The sequence below is a fragment of the Apostichopus japonicus genome, chromosome 14 (assembly GCF_037975245.1).
Source record: "Apostichopus japonicus isolate 1M-3 chromosome 14, ASM3797524v1, whole genome shotgun sequence".
NCBI lineage: Eukaryota > Metazoa > Echinodermata > Holothuroidea > Aspidochirotida > Stichopodidae > Apostichopus > Apostichopus japonicus.
In genome coordinates this window covers 22,552,252-22,569,678 of record NC_092574.1, presented here as the reverse complement: position 1 = coordinate 22,569,678, position 17,427 = coordinate 22,552,252, and the positions used below count along the sequence as shown (strand labels likewise).

At 36.6% G+C, this 17,427-nt stretch overlaps 1 protein-coding gene across 10 annotated transcripts in view; it reads left to right on the top strand.

Annotated features, from left to right (window-relative positions):
- The window catches only part of LOC139979932 (neurobeachin-like), a 282,051-nt gene that overhangs the window by 190,958 nt on the left and 73,666 nt on the right, over positions 1 to 17,427 (top strand). The window lies entirely within an intron of this gene.

Here is a 17,427-nt window from a genome sequence, read left to right as displayed (position 1 = left end):
CTTACTTACGATAAAAAATTTCGTTGTTTTTCTTCTACTTCGTGTGTGTGTGTGTTTGTGTGTCAATATTCACAAACAAACGCAGATCTTTCAGGAGCCAAAGTTGAACGATATATGTGGCAGTCTGGTCACCTTCTTTCATTTGTCGCCCTACTTTTTACGATACCGGACCTCGATGGACGGGTTCGTGATGGATTTATATCGTCGCTGGGTCTTGCTCCGTCTCTTATATAGTCAGCCTATATAACTTTGTGAGGTAATTTCCCTGACCCCGTGCATGATGAAGGTGCCCGGATAGTGTTATTGTTTGGTTTGGCTTGTCGCGATCCATCAAGTCAACTCGTTATACCTCTATCACCACTTCGCATGCACTTCCCGGTAGTGGTTCACTGGTTAGGTCACTCCAGCGATATATTACTAGTTCTCGCCTCACCGCCACAGTAGTATTACTGCCATGGCATCTCACGGTTCAATGAAACAGTATTGGCGTCCTACATTTTCGGCGAGAGCCTCCACTGGTGGTGACACACACCAGACCCTTCCGTTAGCACAACATTCCTCCTGCAGTTTGCGACCTTACCTCTCGACTCTCTATATATGCTCCCTTTCACCCCTTTCGTCGTAAATTTCTGGTTCTAGTCGTTTTTCGCATGCCGAAGTTGTAGCGTTAATTCTGGATAATTGCTGCCTGGTAGCCCCGGTAAAGTGGTACCTTTCAGCCCCCTTCATATATGTGGTACAAGTTGAATTGCAAGGGTTGACAAAATACTTTCAATTACGTAAGCCATAAGTTTACCAAAACTCATAACATTTTATGTAAGGCGCAACAAGTGTTACTCCACGCGCAGTCCAAAACTGGGGGGGGGGGGGGGGTTATATACGGTCTTGCATACACACACACACCTCATGGAAATTCTTGAACAATGTTGGGTAAGCAATTATTCCGTCAGGAAGGGAATGTGTCAGAGGTTGGCATAATCAGTCAAGACGGGTAACATTTTCAAAAAATTCAGGGCCCAATGAAAATTAAATGATGTAAAGTTGTGTGAATGTGACGAATACAAGTTGAATATCACATATATATTGAGTATGCCAAACCGGGTGCCATACGCAACTAAAGTTTAAAGTTATTAGATCCTGAACAAATTTCATAAAAGGATAAAGAAGCGCTCAAGGGTTGTAAAAGGTATCCGAGCAACAATACTGCATTAAACCTGTTATGCCAGTTTTCTATAAAGCTTTTATCACTGAAGCATATTCAATCGTTAGTCTCAGCTTGCCGTTTAATAATACCGATCTTTTGTGATTTTTTTATTATTTTCTTGACATCACAGAATAAAAACAAAATCAATCAAAGGAACACTGCTGCTATTCACGAACTCGTAAAGTAGGACTCTTTCTGATATTTTTAACCTTTCAAGTTCATTGTTCGCTGCTGTATCAGACTGGTTTGCCTTGTAAGTATATAGGTGCCATTGTTGTGATATAGGAATATCAGGGATACCGTGTGTATCGTGCTTGTGTGTGTGTGTGTGTATGTATGCCGTTAACCTGGGTAAACTCCCATAAATTGAGCAATAATGGGTATCTTTAGGACGAATTCCAGTTGTCGATTATGGTCTGTCATCGCCCCATTTGCTGGGGTCATGTGGGTCTGATTTCGAAACCAACGAAGTGTCACAGGTTCTGCCTCGTACTCCGTTTGACGCGCTATATCGAATTAAAGGGAAACGCTTTGTCTGTGTAACAAATTGTGTGCGTGTGATCGAGGTGGTATCCATTCCTAACTTCCCATACGACGTCGATTCGGCGGTGTACATCATACCATGGAGCTATTACCGATCATACCTACTACCAGTTCTGTTGATTTGTTCTAGTTTGAGAATGTGGTTCCTTAGTCCTTCACTTAAAAACCATTCTCAAAAAGTGAGTTATATAAGAAAATAAATGTGTGTTATGATTGTTTTGCTCTGAGTTGGAAAGGTAAACAACACACGAAATATCTACCAGAGCAATGCGTATATGTATGTAGTACCCCTTCCCCAACCTCCCGATGCACCGTTTATTTTATACCCCCACATTAAACGACCTCCCCTCACCTCTGTATCTATTCCCGCACTATCACCCACCCCACCCCATGCCCTCCATTCTACTCTCCTCGTTCATTGCCACACTCTTGTCGGCCATCAAGTTGCCACCAAATATGCTACAAATTTAAATAATGGTCACGTCTGAAAGTCCAACTGATATATTACTGCATGGCACCCTCAAATAGTTTTCCATCGCATCATTGAATTCATGAATATTCCTATTCTTTCAGACAATATATGGTCTATTGTATTACTCACCAAAAAAATCCATAATTTGGGATTTTCTCGTTATTATTTGAATTAATGTCAAGCTAAATGAGTTGTGCATGTAGTGTGATTTTAGTGTCGTGACAGTACTTAAATGTTACTCAAGAGGAGCTGTTTTCTTTATGTCGATGATATAGCAACTATCACGCGGGGTCTTTCGCTTGAGGATATCAAACATTTTTCTCTTCGAATTTTTATCGTTTAAAAATTATTTGCTTATTTCATTTTATGCAGTTTTACTGTTTGTTCTTACCATTGTTTGTTTTTTTTTCTTTCGTTCATGTGTCCGTATTTTATCATTTAATAATGACAACAACATATGTTCAGAAACTGAATCGTTCGCATGCCATTGAGCGAAAACCAAAACATAACTAAGGAACCCAAAAAAAGAGGGGGGGGGGAGAGAAAAATCCAGGCAAGCAAGCAAACAAACAAGCAATCAACCGAAGACACAAGCTAATGATGGAGATGAGCACTGACAAGGTACAGTCTTAACATCTTTAAATTCTTAGATAAAAAAAATGTGTCCAAAAACATCCCATTATCCGTCGATAGCTTTCTGTCTTCACAACTGTATAACTGAATGTGCAGCAGCAAAAAAACAAAACAAAAAAAAACTGCCATCCGCAGCTATACCGTAATGGAGACAGCGATATTAAATCTCGTAACGACCCAATTATTCGATACGGTATAAAGCGACGAGAAGGGGGGAAAACGACGCGAAAAGATATTTTTTCCAGAGTTTTTGAAACGGAATCTTGCGCAGCTCCGTAGAGGTTTGCAAAGATTTATGAACTTACGATTATTGAAATGTAACAATTACGACGGGAGGCAGCACGGATATGGTGGCCAATCAGCGCGATGTAATAAACTGTAATTTTGAAAAGATTAAGATGTGATGAGCTTTTACGATTTTGGGGAAAGCTTTCCGACAATTTGTGAACTGACTGAAATATTGAGACGACGGGGAAATCATATGAAATTGTAGATGAGTGCTGTACATAAAACCTTCACAATAAATGTCTTTTAAGAGAGAAAACGGTGCGTACAGAGAAATAGACGCCCGCGTCATGTACATGCACTTGTAATGGTGTATATTGTATACTGCGCGCTGTTGCGTACAAGGTTTTACACCGCTGTAGCCTATGAATATGATTTACCTTAGTGTGATGGATCAGAGGAGGAAGTCCAAAGGTGTCTGTCCCTCTTGATCTGTTGACTTGCTGGCAGTTTAGGGTCACCCTTCAACTGTAGTGGGTGCATTAGAGATGTGCATATACTAGTGACGTAACATATTGGTTCAGATCAAAGTACATACGGATTCGAGAAAACATAATGTTAACATAATGAAAACATAATGTTAGATAATATTATCTGCTTCGCGGTTGATACAAAATTGTGTTGTGTACATTCTAAATACGGTGTTTATTTGACATTCATTTGCCCAATAATATGGCGCTTTTATACATTGGTAATTGATGAAAACCATGTAATAGCTATCTATTGTAAGTATATAGAGACTGTAATATCATAATTCAGTGATTCACCTGAAGTTATGTGATTGGTACGCAATTGAATACGACAAACGATATGGTAAGCTTCAAGTTCTAGCATGCTAGAATTTGCTCATAATTCAGTAAAACAATTTCTAAAAAAATTACTGGAGGTTCCGACTCGATACAATATTTCCCAGATATTGACAGGTGCTGAATCGGACGACGTAAGATGAATGGATTAGTGCATATCTGCGTAATCACTAATCTGCCAAACAACTAGTTTAGATTGAAATAAAGTATTGGTAAAGAGACGTTACAAAGATTCACTGTTGATTTGCAAATGATTATGTAATACCTCTTTTCACCTTCCCTATCCACACCCTCCCTCTCCTCACCCTTACCTCTCCCTCTCCCATATTCACCCTCTATTTCCGCTCTCCTCAGCATCCCCTCTCATCACCTCACCATCCCCTCTCATCTCCTCACCCTCCCCCTTTTCTCCTCAACCTCCCCTCTCCTTAGCCTCCCCTTCTCCGCCCTCTCCTCAACCTCCCCGTCAGAGAGCATCATTTAACATCTTCTATAGATTCATAGCGTTATTTCCATATGCCAACGAGACACCAAACTGCAGAGGTGCACGAGTTGCCAATATTAAGCAGACACCGATGTAAAGTGCAAGTTGTGAACGTGATATATTCCCCTATATTGGGTAATGTTTTGAGTTGCAACGAACTACTAAGTGGGTCAGTTCAAGTTCCATGGGACGCCACACACTTCCGTTGTTGTTTGTTTGTCTTGAACGTTTTTAATTGGTTAAGGGTTCATTGGAGGGCACCATCGAGAAAAAAAATTACCCACCTCACGTGATCCTGATTACGTTGTCAATTTTACAATCAAACTCATTAGTTACGTCCTCTGCTTTACCCCTGTTGACTCATTACTCACCCTGTTCATTCGCCTCTTAGATAACCCACAGGAACTAGGAGTCTATACGACAGTCACCAAAACGATTGAAAATCAGACACATGGCCCCCCTCCAACCCCCCTCCCCCCTTATGAACGCAATGTGATCAAACTTTAAAGAGATACGCCAACCCAGATTTCATACTTATGAATCTCTTTTGAAGTTCTAACTTAATACAAGCATGTATTCGTAATATATATACATTATGTGTTGTTGCTGCTAATTCATACTTGGAATGTCGTTATCGTCTGTATTTGTATATACCTGTGCGAACAGTGTTCCAAGTTTTCAGTGGCTCCCATCAGGCTGACGTGCATCAAGTTGCAGGGAATCCCTTATGTTCCTTTAAGTAGTAGCGTTGCACCGGTATCTCTACCTTGGGTAAACATTACCACCTTCAGTAACTCGTGAGACATCGAGTTGACAGTGATATCGCGATATCTGTCAATGAGGGAGAGACTCTTTGTTAATGTTACCGATAACAGAGATTGCGGGGTATAGCAAGCTGTTTCTCATACCACTTATCAAATTTCTCTCTCCTCTCACACAAATTCACAAGAGAGATAACACAACTCTTGGTTGCAGATTGTTAAACTTCTAAAACAAATACTTACATGTGTGGTTCGGTTCAACGACTCGCACTATCCCTTATTCTGTACACGCTATGTGACCATTTCGTCTTCCAGATTTTATTAAATAGCTAGATTACGAGAGGTTACCTCATTGAGATATCGTCCGTTGAATCCAATGCGGGCAGCTCCTCATAACTTTCAGTCACGTTCATTATATGTCCTTATAAACGAACCACCATTCAAATTACATTGTGTTACGTGGAAGCCGTACACCCTATGTGCACTGTATACTACTTGTGCTTACCGGGGAGTTTTACAACGTATTCGATATTGGTACGACTAATTGGCACTTCCATCAGTTCCGTCTATGAAATCCGTGGCGATTTGTCTAAAGACTACGTTTTACCCCCTCATTACCCCCCCCCCCCCCCCGCTAAGTTACCAATGCATTGCACTCCTTGGCATCGTCACAAATATAAGCTACCGTGATGCAAACACTTGTAGAATGTTGCGAATAAAGAAAGAAAAAAAAGAAAGTAAAAAAAATTGCTCACGTCGTGTCTATCGACGGCAGTGGTCTGGGTATTATCAACTTACTTGACTTATGCAAAAAGTGGTCATAATTTTCGGTTAATGTTTGGCTAGGCTGACGTGTGATGTACGAGGTAGATCGTATTCCTGTCCCATGACGGATTACGTAGTTGACAAGTCACACCAACTTGTCTGTAACATAGATGGAAGCAGTATACTTAATAATATTGTTCTGCATGTAACTTCTGTTGACGAATAAATACCTCATCTGAAAGGCATTTGGTTCCTATGCATTTGTGGTGTATCTGAACAGTTGTTATATAGACTGATTGGGTTAAGGCTACCTTGTATTGGTGAATATAAATCATGGGATTATGAAATTAACAGTCAAATGAGGGGGGGGGGGGAGGGGAGGGGAAGGGAGGGCTGTGAAGATATAAGACGATACTCCAAAAATATGTTATGTGGTCAAGAGATGTATGTAGTGCTAACGAAGAAAAGTGCAAGAGTAACGGAGTGTCAGAAATGATCACATGACATCATTATCAGCCAATCAGAGCAAATATTAAAAGTTACGGATTAGTAATAGGGAACTCATGTATATAGCTTAGTTTGTTCGCAGCATGTCTCTCTCTCTGTCATAGATTTAATATCATGGTACAAAACTGTTTCTCTTTCCCAAAACCATTTTCTGTCCTCGGTGTTACTGGAATTATTCGTACACGAAGATGTACAAAGTTAATTGACAACACGTTGTAAATTTAATAACGCAGACCGGATCTAAGCTTTAGTGAAGACGCTTTCTCTCAATTTTCTCTATTTTGGTGTCAATTATCTTGAAGAAATTGTTTTGGGCAAATTTATGTCGGCGCGTTCTAGACAGTTTTATTACCGGAAAAGGTACTGGTTTCTTATTGTAATTGCTGTGTGCGATTTTGTGTGTGTGTGTGCGTGCAATTTATTAGGCTTTGGCTCTCTTGATTGGATATAGTTTAAATCGATAAATACCAGTTTAAGAAACGATTTGGTCCGAATTTCATCTTAACACTCTTAAATGAGGTGTAGAATTTTAAGCAAAAGATGGAAAATATTCAATCCTCTACTAGAAATACAACTACAAAAAGATGATCATTTAATGATACCTTAGTCTCAACGTTAGAAGATTTCGTTCGCGTTGAATTAGAAACAGTCGTTTTCATTTACTACCCACTTTGTCGTATTCTCTTTTTCTTTGGTGTCTTTGGTCGAACTTCTTGTTGTTGTGAGTCGGATCATGACTGGAGGACGTACATCTTGTAATGAATACCGGTACTGAATACTTTAAGTTGCAGTCGAACTGTTCACTGTTACCCTTAGTTATACTTTTATCATGTATTGTATCTATAATTTATATTATGAATATACGTTAGTATATTGTAATGTAGCCTATACCCCATTCCCCATGTTCAGACCCGTAATCAGTGTGGAAGGATCCTTTTTTTTCTCACCCACCCCCCCCCCTTCCCCTCAAAATTATTAAAGATGACATTTAACTTAGTTATTTGCACCTCCTTGCGTTTAGATCTTATATTATGCATAAAGACCTAATTCAGTAGCGTTTTTTTTCTAGGGAGAAACCCACCCCTTCCCCCAGGACCTCCTACAGTCGTCTTGAATCATGGGTACATTCCCTACTTTATAAAATCATGGATCCGTCCCTGATGTTTACTAGCCTTTAGGAAACAAGATTATTATAAAGCAAATTGGTATGAATGAATCCTCAAAAGGCGTACTTCCCGTGTGCAAGTGCAGGTCGTGGGCAGTGTTTGGTCTGCCTTGGGTTTATAAATAGTACAGCAAAGTCGTACAAACTATTGTATCGCATCTATATAAAGGCTTTCGTTCCCTGGTCACAGGAACGTTTATTACAATGATGAGAACTATACATTTAGTACGTCTTTTTGTTATCTAGGGCATGTAGGTACAGTTCAATATAGAATTAAACTGGATGCTTGTTGTTCCCTCTCGTCATGGCTAATCTAGTCTAACGTCCTTTGTCAGTCGCAATCCTATAATATGTTTTGAAATACAGTCCAATCAGACGACGAAACAAAACACCAATTAAAACATTGGTTATAATTTGTATCTTTGGTGTCCCAGTGAGTTTGGCACTCGATTATATTCCTTGTTATCCCCCAATTTGCGGTCTTTAACGTATAGCTTGGAATAGCTTCTCCGCATGGGTATATTTGTGATGTTGTCTTGGAACTGTGTGCATGACAGGACATCTTGACGTTAGTCTGTTGCTAGAGTTAGCTGGCTTTCATCAAAACATGCGGACTTTTTGGTTGATAAGTTAGAATCTATATAGATACTCGTCTCAATTACACCCGTTCTTTTAAATGCCCTAGCGTGTGGCGTTGGAATAAATTGGAATTGGGCTTTAAAAAGGAAGGGGAGGGGGTGGGGGTCAAAATGTACGGTGTAGAGGGGATGGGTGGGGATGTGGGAGCGGAGGGGGAAGGAGAGGAATGGGGCTGCACGTTCGGAGGGCCTGGATATATGTATGGAGGATATGGATTCATACACACACTCGCAAACACACATGTCGTTATCTTGTGTATACTGTTATATACATAACTATATTTATCATTTTATATCTGTAAAATAATATCGTGATCATCAGATTCAATATAGTGGCGATTAGAAGAACATACTTGTGTAAAATTAAGTTTATTGAGACGTGTAATGTGATGTACTACGCAGTAATATGAACGGTCATGAACCAGATTTGATGGAATTTGGGGGAGGGGGGGGGGGGTAGTTGAGAAATATCTACACAAAACAGAATCCCGTTGTTTGATATGCTATCACACATGGCAGGAAATTAATGTGTATAAAAGTCACTGCTTCCCTCCCTCCGAGATGCTCTCTTCACTATCTTTGTTTCTATCCCTGTAAACCTCCATGGACTTTAAAGCGCCACCATTACTTTGTCATTTACCGCAGATTATTGTTCGAAAAACAATGTCTTACGATTATGACATTGTCACGTGATACAAGATTACAAATATCATAATGGGTTTGATAAATTCCTACATGTACAGTTTAAGTAGGTAATATAGGTTTGGCTCAAATAGAAAATGTTGTAAATGTCGGATACAATTTTAGCTGATGAATCCAATTCCTCCTATGGTACTGTCGTCATGTGGTAATGTAATTAAGTCGTAACTAGTATACATGCATCGGTATCACTCAATTGCTACTTAAGATATCCCATGTCCGCGTTTTATGAGACCACGTATGTATTTTTAGGAGGGTGTGAGGGGTAAATGTTAATGGGGAAGGTTAATTATGTTCTCTAGCTTATATATATATATATATATATATATATATATATATATATATATATATATATATATATACATACATCTCCACCACCAACCGCAATCGGTTTGGCACGGTAAATTGTTGCAAACCATATGTATATGCCAGTTGCAAGTTTTTTTTTTTAAGTAGAGGTTGTGTTTCGATATCCGTTCAATGTGGTAACATTATGAAGTGTCTCTGGTCTTTGTTGTTTACAATTGATTTGAGGTACACTATGCTATGATATGAATTTCTATTTCGTTGGTGCCGCGAGGTATTATCTGTTATAAGCATTGTTAACACACCTGTGTGTGTGTGTATGCGTGTCTTATTTATTGGACAAAAAGTTTTTATTTGGTATGAGGTATATTTGTAATTTTATGAGGTATCTGTGGTGGTATAATAAGGTTTTACATTTGATGTGAGGCCTACTAATAATATGAGGTTTACATCGTATTCGACGTGAGGTATCATCTGCTATGAGATCATTATTAATTTATGATACAACTGCGTTTACCGTTTAATTGATGAAGCTTTTATTTGTGATGAGGTTTTATATTCTATATATATATATATATATATGTATTATATGTTTGTTTGTTTGTATGTATGTTTGTTTGTAAGCGTGTGTGTGTGATATTGTACAAAATTTGATGTAAGGTACAAAGTTACACTATGATATAAGCTTTTATTTGTTAAGGCCTATAAGGGACTATCTGATGTGAGACATACGAGGTTATAGGCCATTGTTACTTGTTAAGTATACATTTTTTGACATGAAGAGCTTCAAATCATGTTTGAAACCCATATAGGCATTTTCTGTAAAGCGCATGAGGTATTATATTGAAAGGTAAACGACACACTGCTTTAACCGCGTCGCATCTTACCACACACAGAAGCAAGTCTTTTTTTACTAGCCCCTCAAGAAACTTCGAAATGGATGCCAGTGATTTACTGGGTAAGCTTGCCTTTGATATAAAAGTCAGTTTCGTTTGCTTGTGATGCTTTTAGGCTCTCTTGAATACACTCATGACCGAGGTAACCTTATCGACGAACGAGAAGCAATGGCGTTCTTTCAAAATAGATCTCAAGAAACTTTCCCAGCATTGTGACGTCATAATACGATTCATCCATACCGAAACCCTAAAAGAGGTTTTCGTGGATATTTTATCGTTTAGCACCCCTTCCTCTCCTACCACCCATATACCTTCGTCAACATTTGAGAATGGCAAAAAAATAGTTATCATAACTTGAAATAACCAATATTCTTTGTTTGTTTCACTGTCAGATAAGATAAAAGAGTTTTCGTCATGCTTTCCGAGAATGTTAATATCCATGCATACGAAGGACACAATGGAAGCAATGTGTTTCTACTGCAGATAATATTGGATTGAAATGTTGTAAAGGAAGAATGATATCTGGCACATGGAGTGGGAGGTCAGCTATACAGCTCAGAATAAGTCTTCACCCATATGAATTTCATTTTTTTTTACCAAAATATACTCACCATCCGTAAACTGGGCACTATAAACAGTTCAGATAATCAAAAACGGTATATAAATATATACCAACCCTTCGGTGTTTATTTCAACAACATCAACAACACACATACCTTTACACCCCTTCAATACCCCCCCCCCCTCCCCTGTCGTTTTTACATAGTCAGTGAAGTATATTGACGGTCTGGTATATATTACTGAAACTCGCACTTACCGAATTATCAGACAATTTTATTGGAATAAATGTGCCATTTTCATAATCTTAAACCTACCATATTTTGCAGTCTAATATGTTTCATTGGTTCAATGCGTTCGTGAACATCACCAACTGCAACATCTCCATCTGTTTTTGTGTACTCCAATTTATACTGTAGACAGTACAATGTTGTTTGATATGATATTAATATTAATATATTTTAACGTAAACGATATATATATTATATACGTCTACAAGGAGGTTTACTGTCGTTAGTGTAACATGCCGTCTTATATACAATCATCCGTCTATATACTTCGCTATATTGAACTATAATTAATAAGCCAGATGTGCAGAGGAGATATTTTAGTCTTAACCATATGCTTAAACCGCCACAGCACAAACCATCCGTGAAACCATTAAATTAGTTTGATACGATCTTCGTAAATTTAAACTTCCAGATGGAAATACAAGATTAATGTAAAACAGCAACAAAACTACAGCCTACTTAGTATAATCGAAAGTATAGTTAACAATATAGCATGCATCCCATTTTAAGCCAGTATACACGATATGTTCAGATGATGTGGCAATCATAAGTTTGACCTCAATGGGTTACAAGTATGTTGTACTTTAAATTGAGTTCAGTATAGAAAGGTAAGCTGTATGCGCGAATCAAATTTTACATTAAATATAATTATCAGAAATAACAAAACAAGTCCATAATCACGAAAAGACATAACAAAGCAAATTAAGTTAGCAGAGAAATGATGGAGAGTATATAGTGCAATGATAGCCAAAAGTTATAAAAGAAAAGTATAAATATATATATAAACATAAACATAAAATACAAAGCTATATGTTATAATATTGTAGACATTGCCCATATTACAATGATAGATGCTGGACGTTTTAAACATGTTACTTTCAGTAAGAAAATTAAACTGTTGTTTATGCGTGAGAAATATTGTCAAATTCGAGAGAAAACAGAAGACTAGACCAGACCAAACGTCACCGTCGATTTACAGGCAGCAGCATATTTGTATGTATGTATGTATGTATGTATATGTGATCTTCCCGCAAGCAGGAAGTTGTCTAAGTTTGTCTAAGTTGTAAAAAGAAGGGAGGGGGGGGGGAGATGGAGGGGAAAGGGGAATTATCTGTAAGGGTACTATAAATGTTGACAGTGTTATCGAATTCTATATTGTATCATTTATGGAAGACAGCTTCGTTTGTTGATCCTGTAAAGGGATTAGTTTCCTTCCTCGACTGATAAGTCTATATAAGCTGTACATTCAAACCCGTCGAGGAGTCTCTCTTTGTTTTCCTGTTTGTTGTTGTAAAATTCTCAGATAGTGTAGGCCTAAATACTGCCATTAACTTTTGTATCGTCACCCATGTTCTAGAAAGAAGCTAGGAGAGTATATTTAGGTAACAAATGAAATTGATTGAATGAGTAATTTGGTCAAGACGGTTACTTGATCACGATAATCGATATCAAAATTCAATAATCGATAAAAGTGACAATAGCCTATATATATTGATGAATTGTAATCTTATTCTGAGTCATACTAGATTCGTGCAATTGCTGACAAAAATGAAATAGCCGCGTTCGGTCGCCAATTTAAAGGCTAATGAGCGAGCTTAAGTCATTAATTTCTTTTCGTTTTTCACTAATTGGTATAGCACCAATGGTATCATGGGGAAACAATTCTTTAGATTAAGGGTAAAGACAATCCATACTGTTACTTCTTTATGTTTCTGTATGAGATATGATCTTGTTTTCTACTTAAGTGTCCACTGGCCGTGGGGCGCAGACCCCTTCTGGTTATACTACGTACCTCCTCCCCCCCCCCCCATTCCCCCTTCAAAAGTCATCACATTAACTCAGAAAAGTTTTTACTATACATCAGAGTAGTCCCATTTTTTTCACCTTCAGTTAAATATTACACAAGTTTTTAACATACTTAATCAGTCATGACCATCGTCGTGTTACATTTCATGTTCATTATTCCAGATTTACATTAGGGCACGACATGTAAACTTGCTCCACTAATGTTATTCGTTTAAAGCTATGTTATGTGTACATGCAGACTTTTGCAACAGTGATGATGTATAGGTATACCGTTTATTTAACTTGATTTGTTTTTCGTGTAGGACTACATGTCCATTAATACAATACAAAAACATAAATCGTCTGTTTTCGTGACTCTGCTTCGTTTAACATTAACTATAAACACAAGTTTTCTTTTTTGTCTTTCGTATCCTTGGGTTTGCGTGACTTCATTCTTCGGTTAAGCTAATATAAGCGGAATGATTCTCGGAATGATTAACCTTGGAATTTTCGTGATCACCAGTACCAAACAGTACACATACACACACGCACACACACACACACACATATATATATATATATATATATATATATATATATATATATATATATATATATTAGATAAGGATACCACTTTACCCATTCCTCCTCCGCCTACGATCCATTTCCTTTTACTCTGTTCCCATTCTTCGTTTTGGTATATTTTAAACGCTGCTCCTCACATGTATGTTACTTACACCATAAGCAAAAATTTTTAGATTTATCTTGCGTATGATGCGGGTGCATAATTTGCATCATAAATTGTGTTATTTGTGTTATTAGGTGTTAAAATGGTTCAACCATATTGATATCATAATTATTTCAGACCTACGAAGATTTGTTTTTTAATGTAATTTAATATTAATTTATTTATTATGATGCCCTTCAATACCAGTCATCTGAATTTGATTTCTTTTTCTTGGTACTGCTTCCGACTAAAATGACTCCATTCAAAACAAAGCAGATATGATAAGATCGTACATTCATACATTATTATTGTTAATATTTTTTGGTGGAAAAGTGACAGAATCTAACAGAATCAATCTGAAGTGTTTACTTATTTAGTCCTTATAGGTCACAATGGCGACTGCCTCCGCTTTCAAATTAACACGTAATTGACCTTAATGAGACCAAAATATTCATACAAGGTTTTGTTTCATAGCGTACGTATGAAATACCCTAATTAAGCGTAATTGCCATATACGAGTTAATTATGTAATCAGCGTAAAATTAAGCAGTCATGCCTATATTCCATTGTGTACTTGTTTTCCAGATCCCATGCATTAAATATTTATGATGTCTGTAACATTAATGAAGAAATTTAATTTCTGTAACATTAATGAAGAAATATGCCAAGTTTGTTTTGGAGGGTTTCATTATTATTATTATTTTAAATTTGAAGTCTTGTCCGGACAACATTTTAATGGCTTACAGAAATGACTCGCAATTTGATTAACGTCCTACATTAACATATCATAATGGGTTTTTTTTTTTCAAATGACGAGCTTTTTTGAAATTCTCTCTTAGTCTTAGTTTCCTTTGGAATACCTAGTCGCAAATTTCATAATGGCAAGAATTGATAAAGGCATTATTTGATTGAAGAATATTATTATTATTAGTTGCAAAAAGTAGAACATAGCCATTGCTCAAAAAAGGTAACGTTGGATTACTGAACCCCCCCCCCCCCCCCCTACTTATCCATCAGTTCCAGTCCTGTCCCTTTCTCTTTCCTCCCCAAACATCCCCAACCCCAAGGATGAAACGTTAGTTTACTTTTAAGTCGATACCGTTAAAATGCAACAGTTTATCAAATTTTACAGATCATCTTTTAGACCTCTTCGTGTCATCGTAGTGTCTCGTCACAATCGCAATAATTTATAGATGTGATTTCAGTCGTTTCAAGTGAGAGACTATAGTAATATATCCACTTGTAAACTGTAAATAATTCAACAACGTTAACGAGAATCCCTGAGCTGTAAGTTTGATCAATTATTTAGGTCATTTTTTCTAGCTCAATTCGGTTGGCGGGTGCTTCTTTCTGATATCTTTGCAAGCCTTAATTCGTTGGAAAGAAGAATTAAAATTGTATTACTAAAATTAAAATTATTATCAGGCCAAAGAAAATCGGAAATGTTTCTTTACAAAACGTAATCATAACAAAAAGGTCGTTAATTCCGTTAATTTTCGAATAAAACCAGTTTTTAAGAGTGGGCTGGGAAGTTCACTCGATAATTATTCTTTAAGTGAAAGATTGTAATACTCGACAAGAAATCAAAAGATATATAATTCAAAGTCAGATGTACGCACTGTTGTTATTCGACTTGTTTGTATCATTTTCGGTAAAGCTCGGGACAGGTGACGTGCATTTATGAAATTTCTGTGACGTTTGCGGTAAATGGAAAGAATAAGGAGGGCATTTAATTAGTGCTACCTCATTTTACAAGGTAAACAATATCGTTGACCCAGGTCCGCTTTGTGGTATTTGTCTCCCTATTTCAAAACAACTTCAATGGGGTTAATAATCCCTTGATTCGTTGGAAAGCATTTTATATCATAAACTTGAAAAGAGGTTTTCGTGTGAAAATGCTTCAGAAAAATTGCATTGTCGAACGGGGACTTAGCCAATTCTTTTCATAAGAAGATTGTTTTTAAGTTTAAATTAACATTTAGTTCACTAAATAAGAAGGATTGAAATCTAAGCATAGTTGATATGAAATTTATTTTTACTCAAATTCGTGTGAAGCAAGTGTACTGTGAATTTATGAAGGTTAATCTATAGCGGGATATAGCCTTTTGAAAATAAAGATGTAACTGGTTTCCTCAGAAGTTTGTATCAAGTTTAAACTAACATTTAGTTCAATAATTAAGAAAGATTGAAATCCAAGCACAGTTGATTGAATTTTAAATTTTACTCGAATTCGTGTGAAACAATTGTATTCTGTGAAGTTGTGAAAGTTAATCTATTGCGGGATATAGCCTTTTGAAAATAAAGAGGTATAACTGGTTAACAAGAGCACTCACTCTTTCAACAGTCTATCATAAGTTCGTGTTTGGTCAACTCGACAGTAAAATATAATTAATTTAATCCGTTATGAGAATTTTATATTCAACTTTCTCATCCAACCAAAGAGAGGTTTTCAGTCTATGCATAAGTTAACAAATGAAAATTTGTCCGATTTAATAAAGTTGTTATGATAAAGTAGTATTTTTTTGTATTGTAATGGCAATAATAATCCAAAAACATTTTTGTGTTTAACGTATTCGTCACACTGTGATATTTCTGTTGTATTTACCTGTTGTATCATAGTTAAGACTTGCTTTGAGATCCATAATAAAAAATATATGTATATAAATATAAAAACAAATAAACGCAGAATCTATTGGGAATATTTGTAAAAATCCTGATTTTTAGTAAGTTTAGGTAGTTGTTACGGAACCATTGTAGCCCCCCAAAAAATATGCAAATGGTAAAACTTGTCGGTGTATACGTAATTCGTTCTGCATATTGCTGATAATAACTAGATGGCTAAGAAACAAAACTTCAGTGTTAACTTCACTGTTTGTATGTATGTATGTATGTGTGTGTGTGTGTTTTTCTCTCTTCCGTTTGTTATCCTGTAAAGTCTGTAAATCGTCGATATTTAAGTTTGTGCTAACGTTTACATCGGATGAAAGTGGTAATTTGTTGAAAACGTTCTAGGAAAATAATGAAATGATGACGTGACTTTTTTTCTCTTATTAAGTCACATGGACTCGTCTTAATCGGTTCAAATTCCCTTAACCGCCATGTATCCTATAGCGATAAATTAAAATTAAATATTCATGAATTGAATTAAATGTTTTAAATAAAATGATTTTAAATTACTGAATATCGTAAAATGGTGTTTGTAAGGATTTTTTGATTCGCGTTAAAATGGAAAGGTGTCGAAGAGGTAAATATTGTACATTAATTATTGTTGCTACTCCCCCCCCCCCCCCCCGCTCTCTCTATTATTTCGAAGCTCTCTAACTTTAGTAAGAAATCCATAATGACCAAAATTCGAAATTTCGTCATTATCGCACACACAAAAAAAAGGCGAACTATAGAAAAAGGATGAACACAAGTCTCATTTTTTTTCTCAATTCTTGTTGAATATCTTTTATTTGTTTCCTTGATCCAATTATTTTCTCTTTTTTAGTAGTTTTCTCTTTCATGATTAAGTGAAATAAATCTTTCAATGGCAAAGTGTACAACATAGTAAAGATACTCTCTTAAAATGAGAGACTGAAATTTCAGTCTAATCGACTGAAATTTCAGTCTAATGATGGATGGGATAAGGGATCAGACTACTTAGACTGAATTCCAGTCTGAAATGTAAAGACTGAAGGTCAGTCTTAATTAGACTAAATACTCTTCAGTCTAATAGACTGAAAATCAAACCACTTTAGACTGAACAGTCAGCAGTTTAGACTGATTTATTGCAGCACCAGTCTTAATTAGATTGAATACTTTCAGTCTATTAGACTGATATCAGACTGAACAGTCGGTCCTTTAGACTGAATTATTACACATCACAGCTATACTGTCAATCTTATAAACTGCAAATTCTGG